The 16,463-nt window shown below is 47.7% G+C and overlaps 1 long non-coding RNA gene across 3 annotated transcripts; it reads right to left on the reverse strand.

Annotated features, from left to right (window-relative positions):
• Positions 1-564: 564 nt before the first annotated feature.
• Positions 565-15,286, reverse strand: LOC138104311 (uncharacterized). Of its 3 annotated transcripts, XR_011148010.1 has the most exons (7): positions 15,205-15,286; positions 8,065-8,250; positions 7,799-7,892; positions 7,306-7,407; positions 7,033-7,216; positions 1,302-2,192; positions 565-664 (listed from the first exon to the last, which is right to left on the reverse strand). It is a non-coding gene; the product is annotated as an uncharacterized lncRNA (long non-coding RNA). The 3 variants fall into 3 exon arrangements; XR_011148008.1 differs by lacking the exons at positions 565-664; positions 1,302-2,192 and adding an exon at positions 4,763-5,853; XR_011148009.1 differs by lacking the exons at positions 565-664; positions 1,302-2,192; positions 15,205-15,286 and adding exons at positions 4,763-5,853; positions 8,510-8,529.
• Between the last annotated feature and the right edge of the window lie 1,177 nt (positions 15,287-16,463).

Raw genomic sequence — 16,463 nt, forward strand, 5'->3', positions numbered from 1 at the left:
GTCCTGCCAAGCTCAACAGCATTTCTAGGATCATGAAGTGCCAACACACAAGATCTGTAGGGTCTTCAGGAGGAGCGTTTCAGCCACTGGTTTTTGTCTTTGCAGCTGAAAACTGAAGGTCTGGGAGACATAACTGCAGGCACATAAACCTTGCCTGCATAGTCTCACCTAGACAGTGACCAGAAGGATAACAAAGTTTGTTTTCCAGGTGTAAATACATCTGGTAGAAGACTGCAACATGAACGATTATTCCAGATTCTTCCCATGCTGGGCACATCCTAAGGGACTTTTTACAGAATGCCCATGCTGGGACAGGCTGTGAGGAGAAAGTCTGGAGACAGACCATGAGAACTATTGAATATCTTGGCCTTGACCATCCTGTCCATGTGTTTCAACTCTGCTCCAGGACTGTATCTTTAACTAATCAGTGGCAGCTTAAGATAGAAGTTTGTGATATTTAGATTCATATTAAGAAAATTTATGATGTTGCAAAAGCCAGGAATTGAGCAGGGTTTAAATACTGCTTCAGAGTCACAGGAGCACAGAGGCACCCAGAGCCCCAGAGCCTCTCCTTGTTGTGTTTCCAGATCGTGCCACAAATCCCTAAGGTTACAAAGGTGGAGAACACTTTTCATGAAAAATCTGCTTCAGTCTTGCATATTCCCTGTGAAAGAAATACAGTTATTCTTAGCAGGGGTTAGAGTCAAACCTTTTTCTGCAGCTAACTCTCCTAGCCTGGCCTGAGTTGCCCTGCTGTGACCAGGTGTCCCTAATTAATGACAAGGAAGCAGCCAGACACCCACTTTCCCAGCTCCATTGCTAACTCCTTGTCCTGGGTGCTGCCAGACCCTTCAGGCATCTTGGGCCAAGCCTCTGTCATGCCTAAAAAATGGAATTTAACCTTCCTGGTGACCTAACCATGGCATCCCCACAAACGAGGTGTGCCTAGGTGCACTAATCCCCACCAGCCAGCTCATTTCTTTCTTTGCAAAATGACACTGGCATCATTGTCCTAGCTGCAAATGAAGGTGACTTAATGCCTTAGGACCTGGGTAAAGCTCTGTAACCTGTCTGCAGCCCCATTCAGTCACTGTTCCCAACCCACTGGGGCAAAGAGGTCTGTCCTGAGGTTGGTTCTGTCCAATATATTGTTAAATATCAAGAGTTGCTAAGGACATTCTGGCAGTGAGCCACTACTCCCCTCTTGCTGACTCCTCACACTTCCTGCACTCAGGCTGTGCTCCACTTCAGGTCTCCCTTCCCAAATCCCTCAGGGTTACAACCAAGAAAGGATCACCCACCTCCCCCAGAACCAGTATCCTTTATCTTGCTCGAAGAATGTGCATCTTCATGTGTTTAAAGGCTGAGGCAGAGCCCAGAGCCTGGAACCAGGCTGGGTGCTGTGAGCTGGTGATGTCCTGAAGCAAGGCAAGGACAGACAGGCACACCAGCAGCATGTCTAAGGTGCAAATCAATGCTGGTTTTAAAAACATCTTTTTCATCCCCCATGGAAATGCTGTGGCCAAGGATCCCCTGCAGTCCTTCACAACAGCTTTGGATCCCATCACCACATCCCTTCACAGCACTCACCTTTAAACATGACCCCAAGACCTTTTATCACTTAAGAAACAACCTGAGATTTTCAAAGTAAATTACATTAATTAATTTCCTCTGCAGGAGGGGAAAGGATGAAGCCTTCCCACAGCTTAATTACTGGTCTGGAGCTCCATGACTTCACTACCAACATTTCACACAATTTTTTGTCAGGTCTAAATCAATCCCAACCCTCCATTACCCTCCACACACACACATATCATGTAGAGCCCAAAATGACAGACTGGCTTTCAGCCTAACTCGTTGAGAACAATTTTAAAAGATTTTTTTCTCCTCCAGAGGAGGAAAAAAAACCAGATCATGCATACATGAACCTCCACCATCAGCTATCAGCTGGCTGAGGCATGGGGTGACCTCACAATGCACCCCTGCAGCCACAGCTCAGGTGATGCAGCTCAGCATTAAGGCAGAATTGTAGAGTACAGAATTGCTGTCTGTACTTGAGCATATAAAACACTCCTCACCAAATGCAGCTCAAAAACAGGTAAAGCAAAGCGAGAAGGGTACAAACAACCATGAGCAAAGCAATAAATCAGCTGGTTCTGGACTCCTTTCTCAGCATTACTGCAATGTGGCTTCTGAAACAAAACAAGTGTATTGAATTAGTGCAAGTGGAAAATTGGTTCTTTGACCAAAAAGAAAAAAAAAAAAAACAACAGGGGAAGGAGGGAGCTGTGGGAGATGTGTGGGCAAGATGCTTTAAATAATCGTGGGGGGTTTTTTCCTTAATTGGAGAATTGGAAAAATAAATTAAGAGTTTGGCAATTTTTCGTCAAAACATTTCAACAGCCAAAGCCTAAATTCTGGCTTTAGTTCACTCTACCAATGACGATACCCTCCGAAAAATGTCAATAATATGAGAAAAACTTATTGTTGCTTTCATTTTCCACAAAAAAGTCTCATCTTCAGTGCAACTCTCATCTCAGTCTGTACTGGCCACAAGCTGGATGGGCAGATATTTACTCCCTCCAATTACTCCCCTCCACTAGAATTTGCCTGGGGAAGGAAGAATACAACAAGGAAGAGGGGCAATAAAGGAGTCACAACGAGGCGTAGAACAGAAGAAAAGAGGATGAAAGTACTCAGCAAAATGACACAGAGAGGGAGAGCAGGAAGAGTGAAAGAAAGAACAGTGTTATTTTTTTCTCCCCCTTCCATTACAGAAAGTTTAATTTTCTTTTCTTCATCTGTTGTAGAAAACCCCACATGTTTATGGTTTTAAGTGGTAAAGACAAAGCCTGGGAAAGGAAACAGAATAGAGTTGCATGAGGTCACAGCCTCTTTCATCTCCCAAACCCGAGCCCACACCTTTGCCCACACAACTTTAGGTTTTGCTGTCACTGACATGCTGTCCATTAGCTTTCTAAGCAGCCTGTAACAAGATAACGGAAAGGTGGAGCCCACACTGCTCTTTGGGGAGCCAAAAGAGATCTAATATTTTGGAAATGCCTACCCACATAGAATAGTTCAGAGAAAAGCTGTTTGGAAACAGAGGGTTCAGGATTTGAGAAATATTTGCAGAAAAAATAATTTTCTGTAGTACATTTCTTTCAGAATGCAATAGATAAACAACAAGCCTCTGTTGAAGGAATTAAAGAAGAAAGTTTTACAGACACCCAAAATGGATTCATGCCCTGTTTTGTTTGCAAAATATTGGTTTTCCCCTGAAAATAAATCTCCATTTGCAATGCCTGCCTATAGCTTTAACTATTTTTTCCTTACTACCCCTATGCAGTTTATCCCCCAAGATGTCCTTATCACAAAACCATCCAGCCACGCTGGGGAACCCATGAACTGTGGAGGAAGACAAAGAGAAGAGGGATTCCTGACCTGCAAACCTTTCTTGGTCCTGCCTGCACTGCTGCCAAAGAAACGCCTCTCAGAGCTGCTAGCAGAGTTTGGTGGCTGTCAAAGACCTGGCCTGGGGTGCTCCTGGACAAGTGGTCACAGCATGACCGGGCTCAGTGTGCTCCAGGCATGCCGTTTGCACCAATTTTTTGAAGCACAAGATGGTTATAAACCCCCTTAGGGTGGCTCATGGAGCACGCGGGTGGAATGTTTGCTCTGTCTCTGCCATGAGCACATGGCAAACACCCCAGCACAGCGGGTCCCTCCAGGGCAGGGAACGCTCTCTGCTCCCGAAAGCGCGGCCGGGAGCAGCGGCGAGCTGCGGGTGCCGAGCTGGGCGGGGTCACCTCCCGGCCGTGCCAGTGCCCAGACCTGGGGGGCACAGCAGGCAGCAGCCCCTGCTGGGACACCAGCACCCCGCGTACTGCTTCAACCCTGGCTGGATTCCAGGCACCCACCAAAGCCCCTTCCCTCTCCCCTCCACAGCTGGACGGGGGAGAGGAAATGTAACTGGGGGTTCATGGGTTGAGGTAAGGGCAGAGAGGAATCACTCCCCAAATACCACCACGGGCAAAACAGGCTTGAATTGGAGATCGTAACTGCCTTGAGTCCTAACAAGGTCAGAGCAGGATGGTGGAGGAGTTAAATAAAACCTTAAAAAATGCCTTCCCCCTATCACTTCCTCCTTCCCAGCTCTACCTCCTCCCCTACCCCAGTGCTGCAGGGAGACAGGGAATGCTACCATCAGTATATCACACATTGCTCCTGCTGCTGCTCAGGCAGAGGGGTCCTTCCTCTGCTCCACCATGGGGTGCCTCCCATGGGAGACAGTTCTCCATGAGTTCCTCCAGTGTGAGTCCATCTCATGGGCAACAGCCCTGCACAAGCTGCTGCCAGGAGGATCACCCTTCCACAGGGTCAGTCCCTCAGGAACTGCTGCTCCAGCCTGGGTCCCCCACACGGTCACAAGTCCTGCCAGCAAACCTGCTCCAGTGTGGGCTCCTCTCTCCATGGGTCCGCAGGTCCCTGCCAGGACCCTGCTCCAGTACAGGTTTCCCAGGGGGTCACAGCCTCCTTTGGGCATCCCCCTGCTCCAGTGTGGGCTCCTCCAGGGGCTGCAAGTGGATCTCTGCATCCCCATGGACCTCCATGGGCTGCAGGGGCACCTGCTCCTCCTTCCTCACTGCTCTTGGTGTCTGCAGTGTTCCTCTCACATGTTCTCACCCTACTCTTCTCTGGCCACAACCCCAACCACACAATCACTTTTATTTTCCTTCTTCTTAAATACATTATCCCAGAGGCATTACCACCAGTCCTGATTGGCCCAGACTTGCTCAGTGGTAGGTCCATCCTGGAGCCCACAGCATTGGCTCTGCTGGGCTTGGGGGAAGTTTCCAGCAGCTTCTCAGAGAACCCAGCCCTGTAGTCCCCTCTGCTACCAAAGCCATGCCACACAAACCCAATACACCAACAGCCAGGATGGCCCTGCTCAGAAACCAAATGGTGAGCTCTTCTTTTGAGCTTTGAACAGTCCTTTAGCAGCTGGAGACCTGAGTGTGTCAGCACACAATTTCTGGAATCTGGAAGTGGGTCAGATCTGGACTAAGCCACGCAGAGACACTTTTAGAGTTACAGGACCAGGCCACCATGTCTGGCTCAAGCAGAAATCTTCTAAGCAAACTTACTTCTAATTGAGTGGTTCCAGACTGCAAACCATAAAAACTTAAATCATCCAATTGGCCATAGAAAGAATTAGAGGAAATGCTTTTTAACACTTTACCAGGCCCTCCCTCTTATTTAAATGCATTTTCCTCCTTTTTTTTCCCCATAACTACTGCAGATGAACTCACATTTCCTGAGAAGATTTCAATAGGTTTTTATAGAAAGTGAATTTACCACTCCTGACTGTGGGTACTCTTGGTGGGAATCTCAGGGTTGCACTCATGGAACAGAAATGACATTTTGACTATCTAAATGCTCGTAGGCAGGCTACAAATAAATGATTGTTCACAGAAATTATGGGCAGTATTATTTCAAACAACAAACACATTCAAGAACATCCAGGCAGGCTCACAGATAGTTTGCAAACTGATAAAAGGCCAAACACTTCCATTCAGTTACTTGCTGTAGATTATTCACGCAGCTCTAATAACAGTCCCCTGTCTCCATGAGCCTGCATCAGATGCAGTCCAAAACTGGGAGGGTGGTGAAAGCTCCCACTCTATCATCATGAAAACCCAGAGTTGAACCTTTTTTTCCCCCACCCCCCCATTCATTTCTACCAAACAAAAGCAAAAGATGGGATTATCTTCACAGAGCTTGGTTTGGAGTTGCTCATTTCAGTGGTATGCAGATATTTTCCCTGTGGTTTTGCAGAGTGACCAGGAACACCTGTTGATTTTAAAAGAAAAGCACAAAATCCCTGCAAAGCTGTGTTTTTGTTTGGTTAGGTTTGGGATTTTTCATCCTCTGTCTGTTTTTTAGGTTATGACAGCAAGCACAGCTTGCAGGGAACACTGTTTGGAAGCTGTTAAAGAGCAGTTTTGCTGCTGATGGGTGGCTGGTTGCACAGGGGATGATAAATGGCCTCCCAGTGGCTACACTTAATGCAGCCACCAGGCTTTGGGCCAAACACCCTCAGCGTGTCTCAGCCTCCCACCAGCACTCCTCAGAGGTGGCACCCGCCCCACAGCTGTTCCCCCTTCCCGTGCTGGTGCCATGAGATCCTCCCACACCGTGCTGGGGCCTCAGCCAGCTGGGCTGCTCACCATGAGCACCCCTCGAGCAAGAGCAGCAGGCACTCTCCCGTGAGGCAGAGAGCTGGAAATGAGCCCTGCCAGCCTTGGGGTGCCCAGCAGGGCTGCTCTCGCTGCAGGCAGCTGGGGAGATTGGTCTCCCTGGTTCAAGCCCATCATCTTCACCCTTGGTAGTCAGCCTGGCTAAAGAAAGTGATTTGGACTGGTGGTATGCACTGCTATTCACCTCAAAATGCCCCTGTCTTCCTCCTGGAATTGTTGGTCACTTCCTCACATTTTCCAGGACCCAGAGAATGGTTTGATCCCCATCAGCTTGGGGGTTTCCAGCAGTAATTCAGCTACATGACTGCCATATATGGGTGGGCTTGGGAGCTGGATGACCACACCACCATGGCCCTGGACCCAGATCCACCCCATTGCTGTGCTCTTCACCCCAAAGCAGTACAGCTGCAGGGCCTGCCAAAGTGCCTGGGGGTCTGCCCATCAGTGCAGGGGATATGTAGGGCATGGGGGTGGAGTACAGGGTGCAAGTCAGCCCTACAGAATTTTATTTTGACTTTTGGACTGGCATGGGTGAAGTTCAAAGGCATCTTTAGTTGGATTGGGATTGGGGTTGGCTGGCTTGGTGGAAGGGCAGAGAAGAGCAGGTGGTGAAGGTCTGGCAGAGATGTCCTGCCTCAGACAGCTCCTCTGCCAAGGGGGCACAGCACCAGCAGGGCTCTGGGAATAAAAGCTGTTCATTCCTGTTTATCCAAGCAGCCCCTCTGAATTTCCTCTGTTTCCCATACAGCCCACCGCAGTGCTCCCACTTTACCTGTTCTGAGGGAGAAACCCCTGCCAGTTCTCCAGATCCAGGAAGGAATGCCATAAAGCAGTTACTCTCTGAGCATTGAGCCGCCTGCCAGCCCAGGCAAGAGTGCCCAGGAGGATTTTAGCCCATGGGCTCAGCTGGTTCAACTTAAGAGAGCTGCTGTGGTCCCCTGAGGAGATCTGGTGTGCTTGCAGGGAAAATTAAATTGCATTACTATACACGGGGCAGGGGCTTCAAGGTCCCTCTTTTCTCCCATCAGCATTTTGGAGTACTTACTTGTCCTCCCAGGACAGCAATTGCCCACGATGGTCATGACTGCCTTGCTCTGATCAAGGGTGAAACCTCTGCAGGGAGGTCTATCCATCAAAGCAGCCACACCTGCATGGATGGTACTTCTTTAGGGTGGGAGCTGTCCTGTTCAGTTAGGTCACAACTGCACATGAGACAGAGGCTCACGAGCTGTTCCTCAGGTTTAGTGCTCTCTGTTTCAGTAGAGAGGGTGGTGGTAGAGACTGGAAAGTGCTCCAGCAGATCAGACAGCACCATTAGAGAGCACAATTGCTTGCTCTCCATCAGGTCTTTATGAATGATGGAGCAGGATGTGTTAAAAGCATGTTAACTTGCTGAGATTCCTCTCAAGTGCCTGTTAGAGCCAGACTTTTACCAGCTGGCCTGTTTGAAAGGGAATCAAATTACATGCCAAATGGTGTTTAAAATCATAGGCAAGGCCAATACATTTTCTAGTAGGGGTTGTTTTCTTCACCTTTACCTATTGGAACAGGCAAACTGGTTTTAGCTCAAGTTGCAGGGTGACTGTGTCAAAACTCGGTTTGGGACCCCACAGGGGACAGGCTCCCCCTTCACTGCAAAGAGAAAAGAGAGGGAAGAAGTGAGGAAAACAAAAAGTGAGCTCACAGGAACATCATGTCTGATGAACCCCCTTGGGCTGGGGCTTCACCTCCTGCCCACCAGGGACACAGGAACTACTTCAACTCAGGTAAGACATGGACATGGAAACAAACAAAACAGACCCACCTGAAAATGTCTCAGACCCTGAAGTTCTGGGATGAAAAAGCAGGAAGTGTTTTACATGACACCTGTCGCCAAAGTTGGTTCTTTGCTTGTTCTGTTTTAAAGTCATTTCTTCTTAACTATTGCTGTCCTGAACAATGCATAGCCACAAAACACCACTGCTGCCCATCCTCTCCTCTGCCTCTTGGCCTGGAACAAGAACAGCTTTTGTTGAACTAGGGCTGGGCACACAGGCTGCTCAAACAGAAAACTCCTTGGAAAACAGGACATTTCCAAAATAAAGTCCTAATTGTTGTTGGGGGGAAAAAATCTGTTAACATGAGAAGCAAATGTTTTCACACGACTGTCACAAATACGAAAGCCTTGCAGATGAAAGCTAAAACATGTTAGGTTTGGACCAAAAATATTTTATGAGTAGTAAGGAGTTTTCTTAAAAATATTCATTTACCTGAAAACCTGATTTTTCAATTGAAAAACCAACAATGAAGCAGCCAGGCATAGAAAATTCACATTACACTTCAAGTATTCTCCTTGTGTGTCAACAGAACTGGAGATAGAGTAAAATGGCCCAGAAGATCAGCAGCAACAGGTTAATATTTAACACGGGGAGGCTGCTCAGGAGCTGCCACACAAGAGAAACACCTCCCTCCCCAGCCTGCACACACCAGAGCCACTGCCAGGCAGCAGGATGTTTGGGCAGTTTCAGAGTAACAGAACTACAAACAAGTTCGGACAATGCAGACCAACTCCACACAGAGTTCTCCTCCTCCTCCATCACTTTTTCCAGCAGAATGACAGCTGCCCCAGGGATGCTGTGGGAGAGCTGCGTTTGGGAGCGCAGCGTCACAGGGACAGGCTCCGAGTGCTTCATAAAACGGCACGGGCAGCATAAAGCACTCACACAGGGAACCGTGCGATCCTGCCGAGGCATTCCCACTCCTGCGGCAAGCGCAGGCTCCCCGGGGAGGGAGGAAAAGGCAGGCGACCTTTCCTTCCGAGCTGCATCAGCTCTGCTCCAGGACTGAACGCGAGGCTCCCTCTGCTGAGTCTGCCACACAACTGATGTCTGCAGCATCCTGCACACCGAGGGGGTCAAAACCTTCATCTCGCCCCCCGAGCAGGCAGCAGCCAGAGGAGGACCTCTCACCCTTCTCCTCCACCAGGGGAGAAAGAGCTGGAGGTGTAGAACAGGACAACGCCGGCGCTGGGGGAAATTTTCCTTGGATAAACGTGTACGTGTGTATGCATGTACTGTGCTGTGAACACTTGCACATCTCCAAATTTGCCTTAAAGATCACTCGTGCGGCTCCACTGAAGGATGAGGCTCGGTCAGCCTCCCTGCCTGGGCTGTGGGACTGCCAGCAGCTGCTCAAACACCCCTCTGGTCACCTGCAGAAATGCTGTTACCAACACAGGCATTACATGACCCCTCAGTTTCATAGCAGATTTTGGAGGCTTCTGTATCAGGTGCAGAACAAATGCTGTCCCAGACAGAAGCTGAAATATAGCATGAACTGGCAATTTCATTTTGTGATTCTTCCAGGTTCTGCCAGGAAAATGTTAAAGAAAATTAAGAATGAGCTGCTGACCATGCTGAGCTCTTTTTTTCTTCACTGTTGTATTATTCCTCACTTGGCTACACTTCATAAATGTACTCTCCTGGTCTCAGAGCCTTTTATTTCTACATATCCTCCATTCCATCCCTCTCATATCATGGCTTTTCAAAGCACAGTCCTTTCCCATCACTAAAAAAAAGTGCCTTCCACTTCCCAAAGTACATTCTTATCTTCCCATAGCCCTGAAGTTACAACATCCTTTGCCTGTTTCCTCCTTTAACCATGTCCAGGTCTTCTGATTTCCATTTCTACCAAACAATCTAACTAATCTCTGTAAGGAAAAATCTCATGCCTAGGCTTGCCAGGACATCCACTTGAGGTGTTAAGCCCTGTATTAGATCTTTTCTCTCTTTAAGTCAAGCATTTGGTACCCACAAGTTAAGTGGATTCATCACATGCCTTCCATAGGGTACAGCACAAAACAGGAAAGCTCCAAAATACTGCTGCCTGTAAGAGCATTGCTGCAGGACCCCAAGTTCCTGTGACCTCCTCTCATCCCTCATGCTCAGAAATGTCAAGGTGCATCTTTTATTATTTTATGAAGGCTATTTGAGCAGATCCATGGTGGGTTTTGACAAGCTTCCTGACACCTCTGTTCCTGAGTGCCAGACCCTCAGAGCTCAGCAGCAGACTGCCTGGAAGTCAGGCAGGTTTTCCCCTCAAAATCCACCAGCGTGGCCCCATAAGCAGAGAGGAAGATTGGGAGCAGCCTTTTTGCCCATTCCCTGCCCAGGCAGAGCAAGTCCTCTCTGTCTCCAGCTCTCCCTCACTGTGTTTCCAAAACATACACTAGGTTAAAATGCCAGCTCTGGAAATTTAACAGTAAATAGTAATGCTCTGCCTCTATATTTTGCCACCACAGTAAAAAGATAGCAGAAAATATCACACTCCCTGAGATATTTATACTGCCAGCATGGCTGCAAAGTATATCTGTATCCTAAAAAAGAGGGAGCTGAGGCACAGGAGGATTAAAGGCTATAGTTAAACCACCTACTGAGGCATCTGTAAGAGACCTATATTTCTGTGATTTGGAAGACTGAAGGAGTGTTTAGACCTCCAGTTCCCAGGGCTGCCAGGCCTTGAGTCCCCGCAAGGAGTCATTAAAAAGAAGAGTTGTATTCTGTTCCCTCCTCTGGGTAACTTAGCACAAGGCAACACATCTCACTCACCATATACAAAAATTGTCTCATGCCTGAAGAGCAGAAACTGAGAACTTCTCTTTGCTCCTTTTTTAGCCCAGACCCCAGAGCTCATCTTCCAGCAGCCACAGCTGTGCATGATTCACTGCAGATAACAGGAGAGCACTGGCAGCAGCAGATTCAAAATCCCATCTGCCTCTAACTCAGTCCATCACTGCCACTGACATTTCATTAGCTCACCACTTCAGGAGCAGGGTTCTGCAGAACTGAGTCACATCCATCACCCTGCTGCAGGCAGCCACCTCCAGCCCAGAGCAGGGCAACTTGATTATACCTGCACCATTCAATTACTTAGTCCAGATCTCTAAAGATACTGACCATGGGCTTCACAGCTTGTTTACAAAAGCAACATTGCCCCCTAAATACCCTTACCAGCTGTCTTTCCATGCTGGCAAAGCGGTTGCAGGTCAGACCAAGGAGGGTAAGAACAGAGACAATGTACTCATGTTGGGTAGAATAACACTGCAGTGTCTTGGGACCAGTCTATTTCAGAAGCACCAAAGACAAATTATTTTCAATCCCTTCCAATAACATTATCCATCATTTCCATCTACAGAGACTGCAGCCTGACAGGCCATGTGCCTCTGCACAGATTTCAGGTATATTGACTAAAAAACCTATCATCCAGTGCAAGTGCAAAGGTAGGGTTTAACCTCACTCAGATGTAAGCATTGCAACCTTTTCATCCTTTGTAAGCCAAGTTCACAGTTTAAGGGAGAGCTGAACACTGAAAGAGTAAAGTCTGCAGTGTTAAATCTACAGTATTCCATGGGAAAAAAAAAAACCAGTCACCAAATCTACCTCATTTCACAAAAGAGCCCATTAAGGATACTTCCTTCCTCTCTTCCCTGAGGTGCTCACATGCTAAATGATACACTGGAGAACATACAGGAAAAAAGGTCAGACAGTAACAACAGGGGAGACATCCGCCTCGATTTTCCTTTCCCGAGAATTTAAAAATTCCCATAACTTCAGTGCTCCAGAGCTCCAGCTGCACAAACCAATGCAGCACCACTGACTTGGGCAAAACTTGGGTCCATTTGCAAACCAAGACTGGTATGAGCAGAGGTTTGGAAGAAGAGAAGTAGCACCATCATCATGCTGAATTTCACCAGAATATGTAGGGCCTGGAGGAAGAGGTGAGGTGGGACAGGTAATTCACACCATGGCCCCAGCACAAGGCTGCCAGCAGTGAGATTTGTCCTCTGCTCTTCAAGCCAGTGCACACATGCAGAGTACACACAGCAGTCGTGTGGCTGATGTGCCCTTTTCATTTCAAACCCTAAAGCAGCTTTACCTGCAGCCCTAAGTGTATATAATACTTTATATAATGCACTTTAATCTGCTACAAGTATGGTCCCTCAGCATGAACACATTTACATGCCTGGCCATTTCTCAGCAGAAGTGACACCCTGCTGGGGCTTCATTATTCCTCCTCTGCACTTTACATCTGATAAGCACTAAAATCCACTCATAAAACCCAGAAAATTTACTCCTGCAGGAGTAATCTTGCCCTCTGGAGAGATTCCTCACAACTACTGGCTTGTTTTCCCAACTACAAAGCTGAGGGACAGGCAGAGGCACGAGATGCAAAATTTTACCCTCAGATGTTGATGTCAGCAGGGTTTGTGTGTGAGGACAGAAGTCAGCCCCAAGTCTTTCTGTTCACAGCATTCAAGGTGTCTGTTGAACCCATCGTGACTCACCCGCTGCTCAGCTACAATGAGACCAATTGTGATTTCTTTTTTGTTGCCTATGAAAGCTCAAGTAGAGCTGAACTACACTGAAATACACAGGTGTAAAACAAGTATAAGTAAGAGCAGAGTCCAGGCCTCTTTTATAAAAATCCAAAAATCCCCCTAAACACAGAGAAATGTGGTATGAGAATCCAGACCCAGAAATGCTACCAGAAAAGAGAAGACAGAGTGAAATACAACAGCTTTGACCAACCTTCCCTTGAGTGAGCTTTATCTGAAACTCTTCATCTGCTCTACTTTTTCACATAATTGCAAGGCCAATTTTGCTCTCCAATACACTGGAGTCAGACCAAAGTTACTTCACTTATTTTGGGGTGGTTGCTCCAGACTTGGTACAGAATTTAGCCCTGTTTAACACATCCCCACCTCCCCAGCTGTCACCCAGCACAGTACATTTGTTCAATCTGCAACTGCTGTTGTCTCGACGTTCCCCCAATAATAATCCTCCTTTCCTGAAGTCTCATTTTAGCAGTGCAGGCATCTCTGGCCCTTGGTGCTAGAAATGAGTGTATATGTGTGAGATAGGGAAAATGAGACAACACGACCTCTTGAAGAGTCATCCCCTCATCCAACCAGTCACTGGGAAGGCCTAAACAGGCAAATGCAGGGGGAAAATGGGTTTCAGGGAAACCTCGTCGTGGCTGGCACTGTCATTGCACAGATTTAATGACTCTACATTGACAGTTTTGACTTCACCACCCTCCCAAGGGGAAAAGCACTTTCCTCCAAGGGGGGGAAATGACCACCCCCGTTAAGCTGTTACCGCTCTTTGATTTAAAAAATGAGGCTTCGAACCCAGGTGTCAGAGTGGGGGCAGGTGTGAAAAGCCCCGGTGTGGATCGCCGTGCCCGGTGGCTCTCCCTCGAGCCTGCGGAGCAGAGGATCCGTGCGGGGATGCCGCGGGAGGGCAGCAGCGATTTGCGTTCCGAGACGCGGGGGAGCGCAGGGAGCTCCATTCTTCACGCAGGGAGCTTGTTAAAGACGAGCCGTGTGGAACTGCTGCGGGTTCTTGTCCGGGCGAACGTGTGAAAAGTTACAGCGGAGTGTCACTAAGGAAGTGTAAGTGCAGCCTTGGCAGATTTCTGCTGCATCTCTCTTCTGGTTTCTAAACCCTTCGAGCCAAATTCCTCGTGGTGGAGCCTTCTTGGCCAGGAGGCTAGGACAAGGAACAGATCCCTTTGTACATCATTTTCCCAAAAGCAACCTGACTATAGACAGTAAATGACAAAAACCACCTGTGGCCACTCTTTTCTCTGTCTCTTTGGAATAATACACTTCTCACTTGTGCAGTTCTATTCATGTGGGAAATTTCTCTGCCACGATTGTGAAAATCTGTTGGGAAGACAGGGGAGAGGTGGAAGTCCCTGTGCATCCTTCTCTGTCCCTCCCCCTGAGGGAGAGAGCTGCCAGGGCCCTGCTGCAGCCGTTCCTAAGAGCCACGGATGTCTGTGAGCTCTCCCAGCTCGAGCAGTAAAACCTGAACCTGTCCCAGAAACGATTAATGACCTGGGGACTCAGCTGATGCTCAGAGAGGAATTTACATCCTGACACAGGTGTCTCCTCACCAAATTCCCCTGCTCTGTGAGGTCACTCTGGGATCAGCACTTCCCAAAACCCTACTGTCCCCCGGGCTTGACTCAGGGGGAGCGCCCGGGTCCCCACAGTCACCCCCACCTTCCTGCACCATCCCATCCTCCCTTTGGCACTGGGGCTGGGTGTGCAGCTACTGCTTCACCCAGGGAAGACAAAGGGTCCCAGTGCAGCAGTGCCACTGTTGACACTTCAGAGGGTGACTCCATTTAGGCTGCTCCCAGACAGAGAGGATTCAAACTAAGGGTTGGAGTGCTTCACAAATAAGCTCCACTCTTTGCACAGTGGGGGGAAAGAAATTACCATATCTCTTCAAGTAAGAAAATCTGGTGTCCCTAGTGAGTGGCAGACAATGGCTATTTTTATAACAGACTCATATAATGGCCCCACAGTCGTTTTTAAAAGCAAATTCAGAGGTGAGGGAGGGAAACAGCTGATATGTGGGAAAACCTGGTGTCCATTCTCAGGGTTTGTCCATCATTTGCTGTATTTTTTGTTTGAAATAAGTAAACTTATCCCCTCCCCCCCACTTTTTTTTTAGTTTACAATGGTAAAGCTAAGCCAGAAAATAAGTTGACTTTCTAATGACACATTAGGGAGCCTTGTGGCTGGAGCATCTCTCACATTCTCCCAGAAATACACTTCACAACATTCAATCCACCAATCAAGCATTCTGCAAATGCCAAGAATCACTCGAGTTTCCCAACTTTGTGTGCAGCTCTGTGACACAGATGTTGCTTGTTTTGCTAGCTGAGATTCACAGTGATGTGCCATTTATAAGCAGCCCATAAAGGGCTGATGGATAAGCATGATATGCCTATCAGCAGCATTATCAGGGATGCTGGGAAAACACCACTCAGGGGTGGTTTATCAGTTGTCATAAGCAACCCTTTGACCTCTAGGGCTCTGCAAGAATTGCCTCATCAGTTATTAACCCTGGAACAAGTTATTTATGCAAGCAAATTTAAGATAAAGCCTGACCTTGTTTCCTTTGCGTAACTCAAGCAGACAACTCCAGAGGAGGAAATGATCTCCCTCCTGAAGTCAGGGGGAGCCTTTTTAATGGTTTTAATGAGACTGCCATCAGGCTGAAAGCAAACACACCTGTAGCACTTCTTGGGTGTGTTTTCCTTGTAAAGCCACTCTATTGCCTCTTTTGGAGGGAGCAGGTGGATCTGGTTTCTCAGCTATCAGCAGCAGCCAGGCTTGACCAGAGGAATGTGAACAAGGACAAGTCAGAGCACACAGAATTCCCAAGCCCAATGCCAGATTTGCTAAATAGACTCCATCATGGTACAGGCAAGTGTCCCCATGTTTAAAAAGGAAGCATGAGAAAGGAAAGTACATAAGATGAGAAAGTTATGGGGACCCCTGGCCCACCTTCACCAAAGATGAGACAAGGCAAGGATTTTCTGAAAAATACCTGAAAGTAGCCAATGCATTAAATGTGAACGTGTGAAATTGTTTATGGGGATTTTTATATGAAGAACCTTCGTGATTATTCAAAAGAGCAAAATTTCAGATTTTCAAGGGAGTCCTATTTCTTTATTTCCCTAGGCCCTGTGAGAAGCACATTCTCTACATTGGCCTGGGTGATAAGGGCTCAATTCACAGCTCTACAATTTCACTTCCTTTTGGTTCTGTTTCCCCAAGCATAAGACAGAGCTCGTTAGAATTTAGCCCAGATTTTGGCAATCTATTTTACCATTGCTCTCATCAACACAGCAAGCCTCTCATTCCATTTTCAGGAGACACTTCAGCACCAAAGAGACTCATTACCTCTAGTGCAAGGAAGGCTTTGTCTCTTCAATGCCTAGTTCATTTTTGGCTCACTGGGCAAAATTTTATGTAAAAGTCTTAACTGGGTGAAAGAGGCTGAGGACTAAGGGCTAGGATGTGGCAGGATGCTTTTATGGCTGCAGCAGGTCTGTGTGGTACAAGAGACAGCTTTATGGTAAGATTCTGTGTTTAAACACCAGTCCTTTTGGGGCCCTTGCCCATGGCACTGAACCAGGCTGAGCCCGGAGCTGCTGTACCAAGCTGGAGCACATGCTCAGGGCTGGACATGACCCTGACCTGACCAAGAGTATATAACACAGCAGCTAAAAAGCAGCTCCTCTCACCCTCCATGTCCCTGGGAAATCAGATCTGCTGCTGGGAAGAGTATTACATTTTGCAGTGTGGATGTAGAGCCAATTCCTATGTCTGCAGCCCCTCGGGTGATGCTGCTATAAAGCAGG

This window comes from Aphelocoma coerulescens, chromosome 1A (genome assembly GCF_041296385.1).
Source record: "Aphelocoma coerulescens isolate FSJ_1873_10779 chromosome 1A, UR_Acoe_1.0, whole genome shotgun sequence".
NCBI classification, from domain to species: Eukaryota; Metazoa; Chordata; class Aves; order Passeriformes; family Corvidae; genus Aphelocoma; species Aphelocoma coerulescens.